Source organism: Sorex araneus, chromosome 7, assembly GCF_027595985.1.
Source record: "Sorex araneus isolate mSorAra2 chromosome 7, mSorAra2.pri, whole genome shotgun sequence".
Taxonomy (NCBI): Eukaryota; Metazoa; Chordata; class Mammalia; order Eulipotyphla; family Soricidae; genus Sorex; species Sorex araneus.
In genome coordinates, this window is record NC_073308.1 from 56,033,090 (window position 1) to 56,050,013 (window position 16,924).

Here is a 16,924-nt window from a genome sequence, read left to right on the forward strand (position 1 = left end):
GTCATATATTTGGGAGTCTGTAACAGAATATTCAACTCTGTTCCATTGGTCTGTGAGTCTGTTTCTAGCCTAATACCATGCTCTTTTAATTACTCTGCTTTGTAGTAAAACTCTAGGAGAACCTGGCAAAACTCTGGGAGAACCTGGAAAACTACTGGAAGTTTCCTGTCCACATGGGAGAGCCTCACAAGGTCCCCATGGTGTATTAATATGCCAAAACCAGTAACAAGCTGTGTCTAATTCCCCTGACCCTGAGGAGCCTCCAGTACAGCATTGTTGGAAGGAAGAGTGGAGAGAGGCTTCTAAAAACTCAGGGCTTGGGCGAATGGAGACGTTACTCAGACCGCTCAAGAAATTCAACAATCAACGGGATGATGATAATGATGATGATGATGATGTAGTAAAATTTGAAGTTGGGGTAGGTTATGCCTCCACCTTTTTTTCCCCAAGAATTTCTTTAGCTATTCATAGGGGTTTATTGTTCCATATGAGTTTCAGGAGTGTTTTGTCTATTTCTTTGAAAAATGTCATGGGTATCCTGATAGGGACCACATTAAATTTGTATAGTGCTTTGGGCAATATTGCCATTTTGATAATGTTAATTCTTCCTGTTCATGAGCAGGGGATGTGTCTCCATTTCCTAGTGTCCTCTTTTATTTCTTGAAGTAGTGTTTTGTAATTTTCCTTGTATAGGTGATTCACCTCTTTGATTAAGCTGATTCTGAGTTACTTAATTTTCTGAGGTACTATCATGAACCGGATTTGTTTTAATGTCTCTTTCTTCTCTTTCATTATTTGTATATAAGAAAGCCATGGACTTTTGGGTGCTGATTTTGTAGCCTGCCACTTTGCTATACAGAGCTATTATTTCTAGGAGCTTTTCTGTACGTAGAATCTTTTGGGTTTTCTATATATAGTATCATATCTCTGCAAATAGTGATAGCGTGACCTCTTCCTTTTCTATTTGTAGGGCCTTGATATCTTTTTCTTGCCTAACTGTTATGCCAGTACTTCCAGTACTATATTGAATAGAAGTGGCAAAAGCGGGAAACTTTGTCTTGTGCCCGATCTTAGAGGGAAGGCTTTTTGTTTTTCCCCATTGAGAATGATGCTTGCCATGGACTTGTGGTAGATAGCTTTGACTATATTGAGGAAAATTCCTTTGGTGCCCATTTTTCTGAGAGTTTTCATCATAAATGGGTGCTGAATCTTGCCAAATCCTTTCTCTTTATCTATTGACATGATCATATGGTTTTTATCTTTTCTTTTGTTGATATGATGGATTATGTTGATTGAAGAAAGGGACTTAGTAGAAATATACAGGATACTTCATTCTCAAAAAGCTGAATACACATTCTTCTCAAGTGTGCATGGAACATTCTCCAAGATAGACACATGCTAAGCCACAAAACATATCTCCATAAAATTAAGAAGATAAAGATTGTGTCAACGATCTTCTTAGACCATGATGCACTGAAAATAGAAGTAAATCATACATGCAAACAGAAAATCAAATTAAACACCTGGAAATTAAACACCTCACTATTGAACAAAGAAAGGCTTAAAAGGAAATCAAAGAGGAAATAAAAAGATTCCTGGAAATGAATGAAAATGAGGACACGAGTTACCAAAACTTATGGGACGTGGCAAAAGCTGTGTTAAGAGGAAAGTTTATAGCTCTACAAGCATTCCTCAGGAAGGAAGAGCGAACCTACATAAGTGACCTAACTTTGAAGCTAAAGAGCTTGGAGAATGACCAACAAAAGGATCCCAATCTAAACAGGAGGAAGGAAATAATAAAAATCAGAGCAAAAATTATTGAGATGGAAACCCAAAAAATAATCCGAAAGATCAATGAAATCAAAAGTTGGTTCTTCAAGAAAATAAACAAGATCAATTAACTCCTAGCTAGACTCACAAAGAAAGGGAGAGAGAAAACCCTAATAAACTGAATCAGAAATGAAAAGGGGGGGCATCACAACAGAAACTACAGAAATTCAGAGGATCCTCAAGGATTACTTTGAGAAGCTTTATGCCACAAAACAAGAAAATCTCAAGGAAATGGACAAATTCTTGGATTCATATGGCCTCCCAAGGCTGACCCCAGAAGACCTGAAATACCTGAACAGACCTATCACCACCAAGGAAATTGAAATGGTAATAAAAAGTCTCTCCAAGCACAAAAGTCCTGGACCAGATGGATTCACTAGTGAATTCTTCCAAATCTTTAAAAAAGATTTATTCCCAATCCTCTTTAAGCTTTTCTAGGAAATTGAAGTATCAGAAACATTTTCAAACAGTTTCAATGAAGCAAATATCACCCTGATACCAAAAGCAGGCAGAGATACCACAAAGAAAGAGAATTACAGGCCGATATCCCTGATGAACACAGATGCCAAGATCCTCAACAAAATATTAAAAAATTGAATCCAATGACTCATCAAAAAAGATCATACACCATGACCACGTAGGATTCATCCCAGGGATGCAAGAATGGTTTAGCATTCAGAAATAAATCAATATATTTTTGATTTTACATTATTTTGCATTTTGCAGGGTCAAATGGGGAAATATTGTAGCTATTGCATAATATCCTCATAGCCACTGAAGAATCAGAGACAGAAACATTGTAGAATTTTTCTAGCAAAATATACTTTTTCCTCGGAAGTTAAGTATTTTGTCATTCAGCTTAAATTGTTTTTTAAATTTTTATTTTAAATGATTATTTTTTTAAGATTAGTTCTTTCTTGTGGGAGGTGCAAGGGTGGGGGAGCAGGAGTGCTCACATGGACGGAGAACTCAACCTGAGTTTCTCTCCTATGGGGCAGGCAGTTCAATGCAAGGGCCTGAAGACATAGAGAAATATGGGCCCCAGCAGTGCTGTGCGGTGAAGTGGGTGGAGTCCAGGGTCACACCCAGTGATGCTGGGGGGTGGTGTGACCATGCAGCATCAGAAATTACACCGGAATCCCTTGCATGGTAGGCAAGAACTGCAACCAGTGCATAAGATCAGATCATCTTAAGTTGATTTTCCTTGTGTGTGAATGAGAGCAGGATGTTGGAATTCTATAAAAATCGAGTGATTCTGCCTCATGAGAGATGGCCTTGTCCATTCAGAGCATCTCTCATCCTTGGCTCTTTCTTCTTCTATTTTTGACTCCCTCAGCCCACAGCATGGGACCCAAGGGAGGGATGAGTTGTTTGTGGCTCATGCTTTTTAAGTATAAGATTGCAGGTTTGATCCCCAGGGCCACCACCTGTACTGAACACAGTCCCTCTGGCTCTGTTGTTTTTGCCACATAGCTCTATTTTCTGCAACTCTCAGAGCCTCAATTGCCATGAAATATTCCTGGTGGGAGCAAACCACTAATAAGTGGAAATGTCTATAGGAACAATTTTCCTCTGTGCAACTTGATATGCAGTCCTCCATGAACACCTCAACTAGGTTAAACATCCAGGTGTGTGTGAATCCTTATGATCTTATCCTAACATGGAAAGAAATAAAATTTCTTGAGACCTCTCTACCATCATTGGCATAAAATCCTAGTACCACTTGTTGACCAAAGCTCTCAACCTCCCTTGAGAAAAAATGACTTATGGAATCTTAGAAACACCAGCAGCTTCATTTTTTTTTTGTAGATGTGATGACCCAGGAACAGAGAAGGCTATCAAATAATCATCATCAAATGGCAATGCGGATCTTGATAACTTGTTACTTCTTTTATTTCTTTAAGTTCTCACTGTTATGGGCCTATGGTTTCGGCTTTGCCATTTTCACATGTACACGAAGTAGTTTTCTATCCACTTCTTAGAAGTACTTTATAGACACTACAGACTTTCTAGATATTACTTATGTTGGGCATTTTCAGTGGTGGAAGAGTTGAGTCTTGATGCTTATTTATGAGAAGAGCTAGTGATTTACATTTGGAGAACTTTCCCTTCTCCTTAAAGTTCTGCATTTGATTCAAAAATATTCATTATTCAGTTTGCTGCTTTTGGCTTGAAAATAGCCTTGGAATTGCCTTGTCATCCAAGAGAGAGTCAGGTCTACCTACAAAGAACTTGAAGATTGGATTGAACACCCTTGATGTATAAAAAGTATCCCTAAATTTCAGCAGCCTAAACCAACAACTGCTTGTTATTTTAAAGATCCAGGCCAACAACTCAGGAGTGTTTTAGCTGGGTGGTCTGGCTTAGGGTATCTCAAAGATTTCAGTCAGCATATAGGCTGGACTCTATCACTTGAAGATGTGTGTAGGTCTGAAGTCATTTTCCCTACTATATCCATATTCCTAAGGCAGAATTTATCTGTTTTGCCTTATTGCATTTGTTAGAAGAAAGTCACCAATGCCAGTCTAAATTCAGAGACGAATAAAGCTTTACTTGTTGAAGGGAAAGAATAGCAATAATTAATATGACCTTTTTTAACCATTCTTGTAGACATACTACTCCTTGTTTTTGGAAATATTTCCTGTATTTTGTTTCAGGAAAAACATCCTTCTGTTACTAATGCCTTATTCAAAACTTTTCAAACTGTCTCTAATCATATGCATCCTGTAATTCTGCTCCCATTTTTCTGTCAAAAACAAGTATTTTCCACAGGTAAAGATTTGCTCTTGGTCATTGAAGTGCTTCACATACAAAAATATAAGATAAAGTCTCCCATGGCCCAACAATACACAGAGACAAACAAATGTGTACATGTACATGCACACACATGTATATACACATATAATAACATATCTGTAGCCAGTAGGTCACTGGTAAAAAGGTATAAAATTTTAGCCTTTTATACTGAGGTAAACACAAAGGTGTATTCTCCTTTCTAAGATCCCTGTTGTTACCAGACTAAATATGAAACTTCATCTAAAATCCCTTTGCTTGTTCTTCATTCTCCTGGATAGCCATCTCATGAGAGATTGTCTTTCATCAATGATTTGCATATAAATCCTTGAAAAAAGAAAGAGATTGCAATATTTTATTTTCCTACAGCTTTGCAAGCAATTTAAACTATATGTTAGGGTGGGTATTTTATTCAAAACTGATTTTGTGGCAAAGAAATAAAAAAAGAAACATTCGATTCAGCTCAAGCAAAGAGAACGTGCTATCTAGTGATATGATCTAACAGATCATTTTTGAGAGGATATTTAATATCAGCCTGGATTCACAGGGACTTAAAATGGCAAAGCAACGTTCCATGTCCTAGGAGACACATGAAACCTTCTCTCACAGTCTTCTATGTTGGCTCTGTTCCATTTCTCTCTTTTCTCAAATGATTCCTTCGGCTTATTTTCTTGAATATGTTTCAACCTAGCTGTCTCTGCTTTCCTCTACATTCATCAGCTCCACGCTCCATTATTTATTATTAGTGATTTCATTCTTTCCTTTTGTTTCAAAAACACAAAGGCCTTTGTGATGCTAGATTCTGTGCATACGCGTTCCCGTCTGGGGTGGTGGACTCATTAGATATCATAGTGTATTTTCCAGTAAGCAAAAAGTTCTGTGGGACAGAAAGATGCAGATTAGAACAAGTTGGGATGTGTCACACTGATAGTCACTGATATCTGGAAGTTGTCCCCTTGGAATCCTTTACCCATTGTCTTGAGTTGGGACCCAGTAATTGAACCTTCACTGCAACACAATATACAGCAATACAGTGTATGACAGTGATGGGTTGTACTCTTGGAAAGGACAGTGCTAGTCAGATAACAACAATCTCAGGGATTTGTGCAAATTTTCTGTTACCAACACCCAAAGGCTTCAGTGTTTCGATTCTGATCTGGGTGCCATAAGATATCCATCACCAGATTCACATTAGATACCCCCTCATGGTCCAACCTGAGTGTGGCAGAATCCTTTTGTCTGGACTACTCTGCAGTCAATATCACTATTAAGTTAATTGAATAGATCTCACCTCTTATATGAGTATACATAAGAGTACTTAGACTGGGGGCAGGAAAGAAACTATGGCCCATAGAGTTAAACTTGGATTTGAGAGAAAATACAAGAAACATCCTGGAAAAACAAATTATTTCTATAATATGTTAAGAACCATCACATATACACAAGTTAACCTTACCTAAGTTGTGCAAATTTTGGTAATATAGGTACTAGTCAGGCACGATATGCAAAGTCATATTCTACATTAATTATATCATAATATCACACTTGAACTAAATCTTAATAAGCCAAGGCATATCTTACTTATCCAAGATGAAATAGTTCTTTTGGTGCTTGCCCCTTTAAAACATGTTAATGCATGTGTTTACCCGATGAAACCACAGAGGAAAGATGTTTGTTTAAACTGCATTATAATTCCCTTTACCATCATTTTAAGATGGCACTTAAAGCAGTTAGTGCAACATTCCTTCAAGTACAAAAGCTGAGAACAAGATTTCTTGTATAAATATTTTTCTCTATGGTACTAGCTTTAACATATCATGGCTATGAAAACAATATTCAATCATAGTACAAGAGTCTGAGTCCTGTCTTAAATGTGGTAGCTGAGGTTAAATGATTGTAAACACAGAAGGAGTCCCTTGAATGTCTGGAAAGGTAAGAGTTTCAATGTACTTGTCTTTCGCTTTCTCCTTTCTCAGGTGGAAGAGAAGATAAACAACCTTGTGAATATTCAGGGTGGTCTGCACGTCCTTCAGTGAGAGGCTCCCTTTATTTCTGAGATCTCACAGAAATGTTGTATCTGTTGATGTTCTTACTTGCCAACTACAGAATCATTTTATAAATTAAAGTTGAGAAGAACTGAATGAATGGATATTAGATTGCTTATAGGCCCTCTACAAAAGGCCAGATATTCAAGTTCAGTTCTCTGTTTTCTCTCATCCCTGTATTCCTTCTCTAAAGTTATCCTATAGTGTGTAATTTTAAATTGAGTATATTTGAGTTATCGGTTATGATGCTTACTTTAATTGAATTTTGATAGTGAGTAACTATTGCCTGTGAAACCAAAGGGTCATCAATGAATTTTCCGCAAATGCAATATTTTTGTTAAATGATTTAAACTACAGATTTCATTTGATTTTAACTTTTTAAAAGATTGTCTGAGATACTGTGATTTACAATTCTGTAAATTAGATCTCAAGTATTCATAATTCTACTAAACGTCCATCACCAGTCTACACCCAAGTGGTTCTCTTTACAACTCACTCTCACTACCACAAACTTAATTCTGTGGATAAGTTTTCTCATTGTATTGCCTTTGGCATTTTTCCCTCTACCTCACTTATATCTTTAAGTCCCACATACAAGAGAAGTCATTTTGTGTCTATCTCATTTCTTCTGACTGACCTCAACAGTATGACATTCTCTACTTTTGTCCATGTCATGGCAAATTGATTTTGTTCTTCCTTAGAGATGCATGATATTTCACTGTGTAAATGAAACCAACTTCTTAATCTATTCATCTGTAGTCGGGTGTTTGGAGTATTTTCATATCTTAGCTATTGACCAAGGAGCTGAGATGAACATAGACATAGCCATGTATTTAAAAATAAATATTATTCTGATAGTGTTCGCCCTTAAACACACACACACACACACACACACATCTTTGCTTTTTGGGTCTTACTCGGTGATGCTCAGGAATTACTTTTGGCTCTGCACTCGGGAATCACTCCTGGTGGTGCTCTGGGGACCATATGGGATCCTGAGAGTTGAAACCAGGTCAGCCACGTGTAAGGAAAAGGCCCTATCCTCTGTGATATTGCTCCAGCCCTTAAACATATTATTTATCTCACAAATTGTTCTATGTTTCAGTGGATTAATTTCAAAGGAATATTTTAAACATATCCTATCCCTTGTTATAGTTTCTTCTATGAATAGTACTTGAACTTTTTTTGATAAATTTTATATAAAAATTAAAAATAGAAAATTAAGAATAAAGTTTGACATGGTTAAATCATGCCTCATTATATTTTCTTATTCCTTTTATGGTTTTCTTTTTCTTTCCTCGTTCCCTTTCTGTCCTTCCTTTCTTCCATCTATAAAGATTTACTTATTATTAAATTGTGTATCAGAGTCTAGTCTGTGCTATAAATAACATAAAAACAAATTCAGGGTGTTTTTTATTTTTAATTGTCCCCAATTTTCCTGTTCTTTTGTATTCTGCAGAATTTGTTTCTCAAATTTGGTACGTTCCTATTGTTCTATTAAGTGTCTTTAATTTTCATTTTCTTATTTAATATAGTTGCTTCATTTTCTTTTCTTTTGCTAAAATGTACTCTTTTAAAAATTGGCTCCAGCAAGTTCATACTTGCCAGTGGGAGTATTTTTATGATGTGTATTTGAAATTCATGTCAGATCCTTCTAATCTCTTTGTCATCTTGGTGCTGCTCTTTTCTCATTGAAACAGAGATATTCTTGACGCTTGGTATAGAGATTTAAAATTATATGTATGTATATGTATATTGGCATAAGTTTAGAGTCTGAATTTTACATAAATTTTGGCAAGCCTCTCTTGACACCTCTTTGGCAAAGGATAAGAGCTTGGTTTCTCACTGCCAGGTGGGAGTGGATGTCTGCATTCTATACCTGGCCTCATGACACCTGGGGAGCCTTGCTATTTCTAGGTGGAGGTGGGGTTCAGGCTTTCCTATGGCCTCCACCTAGTAGACACCCTATGGAAGAGGAAGAATGCCTTCTTGTTTTGACATGGTCTTCCTTTACACTGGAAGGAGACTCTATCACTGCTGAATGTGGTGGGAGTCTTCTCTGTCTTCCCACTAAGTCTTCTGTGACCACCCTGGAGAAGAGCAGGTATTCTCCAACACTGGGGGGTGGGGTGAACTCCAGGGTCCCTCTTTGGCTTTTCTGATACCACCTAATTGGGAAGGATGTCTTGTAATAGTGCGAGGAAGGCTGCATTCAAACTGTCCTCTTGGACTTTGATTCTAGAACTGGTCAGCAACAATCAAATATTTGTGATCAGAGTCTTTATGATCTAAAGTTCTATTTTGTAAGAATCCTGTTTCTATTTCTGTGATGAGAGATCAGACTTTCCTTGGATGATGCATACTTTTGCATCATTATATTTTTCATTATGTATATTTAGGCTGGATTATAGTAGGCAGAAATGAACAAAACACACCAAGGTCATGTACCAATGTTCCATTCTTAGATACCAAGGTTCCAATTTATTTTGTCTTCTCTCCACCTTTTAGAGCATGCTTTTAAAAAATTTATGCATAGCCCAGGACTTTTGTGACAGAGACGTATTGTACTCATTTCTAGAAGGGGAAGTCTGAGATTTTAGTTTTTAATTAGAAAAACTATAAATTTCCCTATTTACTCATGAGGATTCCACAATTTCATCTTTTTTTTTTTCTTTTTGGGTCACACCTGGCGATGCACATGGGTTACTCCTGGCTCTGCACTCAGGAATTACCCCTGGCTGTGCTCAGGGGACCATATGGGATGCTGGGATTCGAACCCGGGTCGGCCGCGTGCAAGGCAAACGCCCTACCCGCTGTGCTATCGCTCCAGCCCCAGTTTCATCTTATTTTATACTGGTTCCAATTGGAATTTAAATCCAAAATATTTTCTCTGATTTGTAGAATCAATATAGAATCATTTACCTGAATAGTTCTATGTTGAGATTTATATTAGTATTTATATTAATAAATGTTCCAGTTTATTGAATTGAATCCAATAAATGATTCAATTATTGAGACCAATGATCTCAATAATTCTAAAATCCTGAATTTCATGTTATAGGATGAAGAAAATTCATGACCTTTTTAGACATATTTTCATATGTGGTGATGTTCGCCTCTATTCTAGGTGCTCTAACCATTGTTAGCTATTTTTTTTTTTTAAGAATCCAGTTCCATTCCACCTGGTAATTTAGAAAATAGTCAAGATTTTGATCTGGAGAGCAGGCAGTAGTCTCTTCTTTAGTGCAGTTCAATTCATTTTGAAAAATAATGTTTCTGGATCTGTGCAAGCATTTGGATGCAGATTTTTATCCTCCTCCTCAGTTACTATCTACTGTTCTTATTCAGAATCATAATTGTGTCAAATTCAGTTTTACAGATATAGGCCATGAAAAGTATTCCGGATATTCCTTTTAGAGGCCAAGAATAAACTGGCACCTGGCCTATGTTCAGGATGCTAGCACTAACACAACTGGGCTCATGCAACGAGGAATTATTTAGAAACCAGTGGAAAGATTGTCAGAGAGGAACTGGCCCATGTTTCCCTCCCCCAACCCTTTTAGTATTGCTGTAATAGTTTTGGACAATGTTTAAACATTTACACCTTACGTTACTTTCACTGCCAGTGTAGAGATGCTTTTGAACTAAGGTAAGTGTAGAATTTTCTAGCATTCTGAATGTTCACTTATTAATATTATAATAAGTTGCTTACCAGAGCTTATTGTAAGCTCCCGGAAGTTCTGATAGACCACACACATTTTTAAAAAAGGACATGATCTGTATTGAGTGTATGGTGGTGAAGTTGCGAACAAATTCAACAAGTATATCCTGGAATGTTTATTAATAGAAAACTTACTTCACTTACTTAAGTTTCCATTAAAATTGGGCAATAGGGCAGGGGAGAGAGTACAACAGGTAAGGTACTTGCCTTAATCTTGTTCAACTCAATAATTCCTGTATGTTATGGTGTCTTGAGCAACACCAAGAATTATCTGAACTCAGGGCCAGGAGTAAGCCTGAGCACCACCTGGTGTGACCCAAGATAGTATCCTTCAAATTTTGTGTTATTATTGTAGAGCAGACATTTGAATGCCCTACAATAGTGTTGTTGCTACTACGGGGTGAGGACATTTGGCCAAGGTTATTTAGACTCCCCTACATTAAAACATAGGGCTTTGTATTGTTGATCTATAGAGATTGTACAGGGAAAGTCTCCTATCTTACTTGCAGTAGACCCTGGCATCCCACAGGGTCCTTCCACTGAGAACCTCCAGGACTGATCCCTGAGCACAGAGCCAGGTGTAAGAACTGAGCACTCCTGGGTATATATTTACCTTTTAAGTCATTCAACAGAAAAATGGTAGCTTGATATAAGGAGCGTTTTATTGTACGTTGCATTGGACAGGCTTACAGACATAATAAAGACAACTCTGTTATGCTTAAGATACCACTCATGAATACAATGATGAAAGGAAAAATCTGAATTGCCAGATGAATCCGAGGGCCTGAAATGTTGGAAAACTTGCCAGAGAAAATAGCAAGGAAGACTTCTCAAAGACTCCACAGGAAACGTCTCAGGGAACCAGACAGAGTGGGAGATGAGGGGATAGGAAGCAGCGGCAACAGTGTTAGCAATACTGTGTGCAACAGTGTGACAAAGTACCAAACTCTCACAAGCTCAAGTAATAGACTCAGGGGGGAGGGGAGTGTGTGTGTGGTGGGGGTGGGGTGGGGAAGAGTTTTGTTGTGTAATGGAAATAAAGAAGGAAAGAATACTCCTTTGGCCGGGGAGAGCCACATCCAACTGTGTTCAGGGTTTACCTTTTGCTCTGTGCTCAGGAATTACTAACTGCTCAGGCCCCAGAAGAGAAGATTATTTTAAGAAAAAAAATTGTATTAGATAATATTAAAAATATAAGAGTAGCTTGCCAGGCTCTCCGTGGAGTATTGGATATGCCCAAAACAGTAACAATAAGTCTTACAATGAAAGACATTTCTGGTGCCCGCTCGAACAAATCGATGATCAACGAGATGACAGTGACAGTGACAAAGAGTGTTCAAGCTTTTATTATAGCAATGAAAGTCTCTGCTTAAAATAGTGCATAGATCATGTAGTTTTAGTCAACTAGTTTTCCTTTGTCCTTTTATAGAGGAGTAGAAAGAAAGGGGGGAGGAGAAAAACATTTGGAGTCAGAATTCATAATGTGATCATTCGGAAAATTGATGGAGACAGTTTGCATTTCCCTGAGACTTCAAGAACATCTGACACATTCAGATACAGACAAATGCTTTGTCAAAATGTTATTATAGAAGGCCACATTAAGGAGAGTTACTACTCTACATACTGGGAAAAGTGAAAGGATAGTAGCTAAGACACTTGCTATTAATATGGCATAATCTGATTCAGCAAGTCTAGGTGTAACAATAGAAATGAAAGAAAAAGGATGATTATAAAAAAAAGGTCCAATAAAACAGCATTCTTGATTTCCAGTTGTGTTCCTATAAGAAACATGAAAGTACACAATGATTTAGTATTAGAAATTGCAAATCCTAAAAATTATTTGTCGTAATTGTTGAAATCCAATTTGCACATTGTCAAAATTGTGCGATGAAAAGAATGTGTCTTTAGGACACTTATCTGAAAATTGTCAGTGGAAAGAAAGAGATATTAGAAGATTGCAGGAGGTAGTGGGTGCCAGTGAATATTTTTGTTGGTCAAACGGAAGAGGCCAATAAAGTAGAGGAGCACATTGCAATCTAATTCTTATTGGTGTAATTTCAGATATTTCATTTTATATAGAGATGAATTTATACAATTTTCAGTTTGAAATTTTATTTATGCCACTTAGTTATTTCAGCCAACTTGTTTTCCTTTGCCCTGAAGGCTTTTCTGAGAAAGTTAATCCACCTATTTGCATTTTAATAAGGGCCTGCAGCCTAGGGGTGAGGATGGGAAGAAAGGGAGCTTTTCTGCTGCTCAAATAACATCACACAAATGAACACTTATTGTGCCTGCCTTTGTGTAAACTGATCCTGTTCCTATACGACATTTGTAATAGGATTTTCAAAACTTTTTCTACTTAGTCTCACCTAGTTAAAGACATATGTGATAATATGTTTGGCTTTAAATCATTTCTAAATTCGCTTAAAGTCACATAGTGCTTGTGGGGTTGGATTTCATTACAGCATCAGAATAAACTGCAATTTTGGGCCATTGAGCAGGACACCTGTCACTTTCTTTGTCACCTCTGGCTTGAGTTTCAGTAAGAGCATGCTCTCAGAAACGTAGACCTCTGATTGTACCTACATTATGGTAAAAGAATTCTCCACAAGATTATCTTTTATAAAAAAGGGAAGGTTAACTCAAAGAACAATTTATAATTTGGTTGGTGTTGTCTTATTTTTTTTTTCTTTTTGGGTCACACCTGGCGATGCACAGGGGTTACTCCTGACTCTGCACTCAGGAATTACCCCTGGCGGTGCTCAGGGGACCATATGGGATGTTGGGATTCGAACTCGGGTTGGCCGCGTGCAAGGCAAACGCCCTACCCGCAGTGCCCCCGCTCCAGCCCCCTGTTGTCTTATTTTTTAATATAAATAAATTCCAGAAATTACCTATAAGAAAAATTTTTTACCCAAATTGATTAATATGCTTTATACTTAAGCTCAATGACAGAGACAGTTTTTAATTAAAAAAAATGCTGCTTGCCTGTTTCAAGAGCTGTTCTAAGCTCTTTTAAAAATAATACTCGATTTATTGTTATAAAATTACATTTTAACTTATAATCATACATGCAGTTGTGCCAATATAGCAAATATTGGAGAACTTTGATTTTAAATATTGGGATTTAAGTATGCTTTCAGATCTCAAAAATAAAGGGCTTGAAATGGGTTAAATTTTATTTAAATTAACTGATTGACGGGTCTCCTTAGATCCAAATTACTTATAGGAATGCACTTATGTATATCACTTGTTAGAGACTAGATCCTGGGAAAATTATTTAAGAATTTAATTGAAATCGTGAAGTTGCTCCTGAATATTGAATTCAAATTTTAAAAATTGAGTAGCATACCTTTGTGGTTAATTTCTTTGTGAGACTTAACTTTGGGTACTGGAAAATCCCGTGAATTATTATGTCACATAAAAATTAATTTACTTGTCTGCATCTTATGGCAGTGTTTTGCAATTAAGACAAGTGAAAACAGAAAGGTTTGGCAGTCACTCCCAAGAACCAGCACGTTATGATGTGGCATTTGATGAATGAGCTCACACCTGGTTCTGATCCATAGCTCGACTCCCAGTTATTCTTGATTCTGTGATTCTACAAGTGCAGCAGATTTAAACTCAAACATGGAAAAGAGTTTTTTCTTGGTGATATCAAATCAGTTGCTGTCAAAGATAAGAATAGCATTTGGATGGCAATATTTCATAACCTGCTTTTTTCCTAAAATACAGGAATCTAAGCATAGTTTTGTTTTGATTTTAATTGATCTGGCATCTTCCTCTTTCTTTGACAATCTTATCTTTTAAAAACACTGTCAACATTTTGTTTAAAAAACTAACCTAGTTTAGTCTTCTCCAAAACAAAATTTAACTACAAAATATAAGGTATTTTTAATGCATTACAACCTTGGGTCTTAAAAATCAAACCAACTTTCTAATCAGCAACGTCTCTAACTTGCTAAACTTATATTGCATTCAGTATAGAGTCCATAAATTAAAATAAATAAACCAGCAGTGTTTTTTTTTCAAATTTTTAAAAGGACTAATGCTTGTCTGCAGTCTTCCATAAAATTGAAAAAAAAGAACAACTTGCAAACACATTCTATAAAGGCATTTTTAATCAGATCTTAAAGTCAGAGAAGGGTATCACTCAAAATCTGTAGACCAATATCTCTAGTGAACACAGATGTAAAACTTCTCAACAAAATATGAACAAGCTGAGTTCAACTGTAAATTAAAAGAATGAACCGTTATGAACAAGAGATAATTATTTTAGGGGTGTTAGAATGGCTTTACATATGAAAACTAATGAATATGATAAAAACATTAGCAAAATGAAAAATGAAAATTGTATGATTTTCTAATCATCTCAGTAAAGCATTTGATCAAATTCTACCTTTTTATAACAGAACCTTAGAAAAATAGAACTGAATGGAAAGTAACTTAATGTAATGACAACCATATCTCTCAAAGCTTCATCCAACATAATATTCAATAATGAGTAATTAAAATCTTTTGCTCTAAGGTAAGGATGAAGATAAGATATTTCATTCTCACCACTACTATCCATAAATTATTACCAACAAGTGCAGTTATAGGATACAAGAGTATTGCTGTTATAGGATTAAATAACTTAATAGGAGTCTAAGTTTGGAAAAAACGAACTATTACCACTTTGACCTGGCAATATATATAGAACATTACAAAAGACTACATTAAAAAGATTTTGGAAATAAGTGATACATAAAAAGTAGCAGGCTGAAAATTAATAAAGATGGAGCCGGAGCGATAGTACCGCGGGTATGGCATTTGCCTTCCATGCGGCCGACTTGGGTTCGATCCCCTGCATCCCATATGGTCCCCCAAGTACCGCAAGGAATAATTCCTGAGTGCAGAGCCAGAAGTAACCCCTGAGCATTGCTGGGTGTGTTTCCACAAAAATTAATAAAGAAAAATATGCTACATATTTACATGCAGGTAATAAACTAGGAAAATAAATCTTAGAAACTACAGTCACAATTGCATCAAGAAGAAAGAAACACTATTGAATATTTTCACCAAAGAATTGAAAGGCCTGTATGCAAAAAATATTTAAAATTTTATTGAAAAAAGACAAAAAGATGAAAACCTTTATGCTCATGTGTTAGAAGAAATAATATTTTACAAATTTACAAATTGTCTAATTACCTAAAGCAATGCATGGATTTAATATAATACACTTCAAAATCCCAAAGACAATCACTGCAGAAGTAGTCATAAAAGTTATTTGATAGCATAAAAATCTGAAAATATAAAAACACTCCTGAGAGAAGTGAACAAAAATTGAAGTACCATGGTTCCTGGGGTCAGATCATACTACAAAGTGAAAATAAGTAAAATAACATGGTGTTGGAATAAAAATAGAAACAACAATGAGTGGAACAAATTTGGAAACTCCAGAATAAAACCACACATGTATGGGGAAATAATTATAACAAAGTGACTAAGAGCTTAGAAGTGATTAAGAAAAATCTGAAAGGGTGTTTGTCGGGATGTCTGGATAGTAACATGCAGAAGAAATATGCTAGCCAACAGTCTAATAGCATTCACAGGGTTTAATTCAAAATAGATTAAAGTTTTAGATAAAAACCTAAAACCATAAATGCATAGAAGAAAACAGTTAAAAATCTCCTTGACATAAGTCTTAGAGATACATCTGGGGACCTAACTCTAAGGGCAAGAAACACAAACATAAACCTGAGTAATAAGTCAAACTTAAAATGCTTCTGTAAATGAAAGTCACGTGCACCAAAACAAAAAGTTACTTTATTGAACAGAGAGGATATTTGCACATTATAGACTCTAAAAGGTATTGCTATACAAATACCAAGAAGTCATAAAACTTAACAAAAGAAAATGATTAACCAGTTTAAATGGGTAGAAGAGTTAAACAGTTCCTCAAAGAAGAAACAGAGAGATCAATGAGCACATCCAAGATGCTCATCATCTCTTATTATTAGGAAAATATCAATCAAAACAACAATGAGGTAGTAGCTCACATTGGTGCTAATGAAATTTTTGAAAGATGAGAAATAAGTATTGGAGAGGAGGTGAAAAGAAGGAGGTGAAAGAAGAATTTTGATACTGTAGGTGGAAATCAATATGGTATAGTCATTGAAAGCTATACGGACATTCCTTAGAAGATTAAAATATAAATTCCTGAGCTGGGGAAAGGGCTCCAGTGTAGAATGCATGCCTAGCACATGCAAGACCCTGAGTTTGATCCTGCCACCCAGGTATGCCAGCAGCATGCCTGGGTGTAGGTGTAGCCATGGTGAGCCGAAACTGCACTGACCCAGAGGCCTGTGCTATTGTAAAGCATGGCTAAGGGTGATCCTGTTTCATTCTAGCACAGCTAGAATATGCCCCTAGAAAAACAGAAATCTCATGCAATCCAGTTACTCTACTTTGGGGTATTTAACGGAAGAAATGCAAAGACACCAATTTGAAGAGTTGTATGTTCTCATGCTTATTGGACTTATTTACAAAGAAA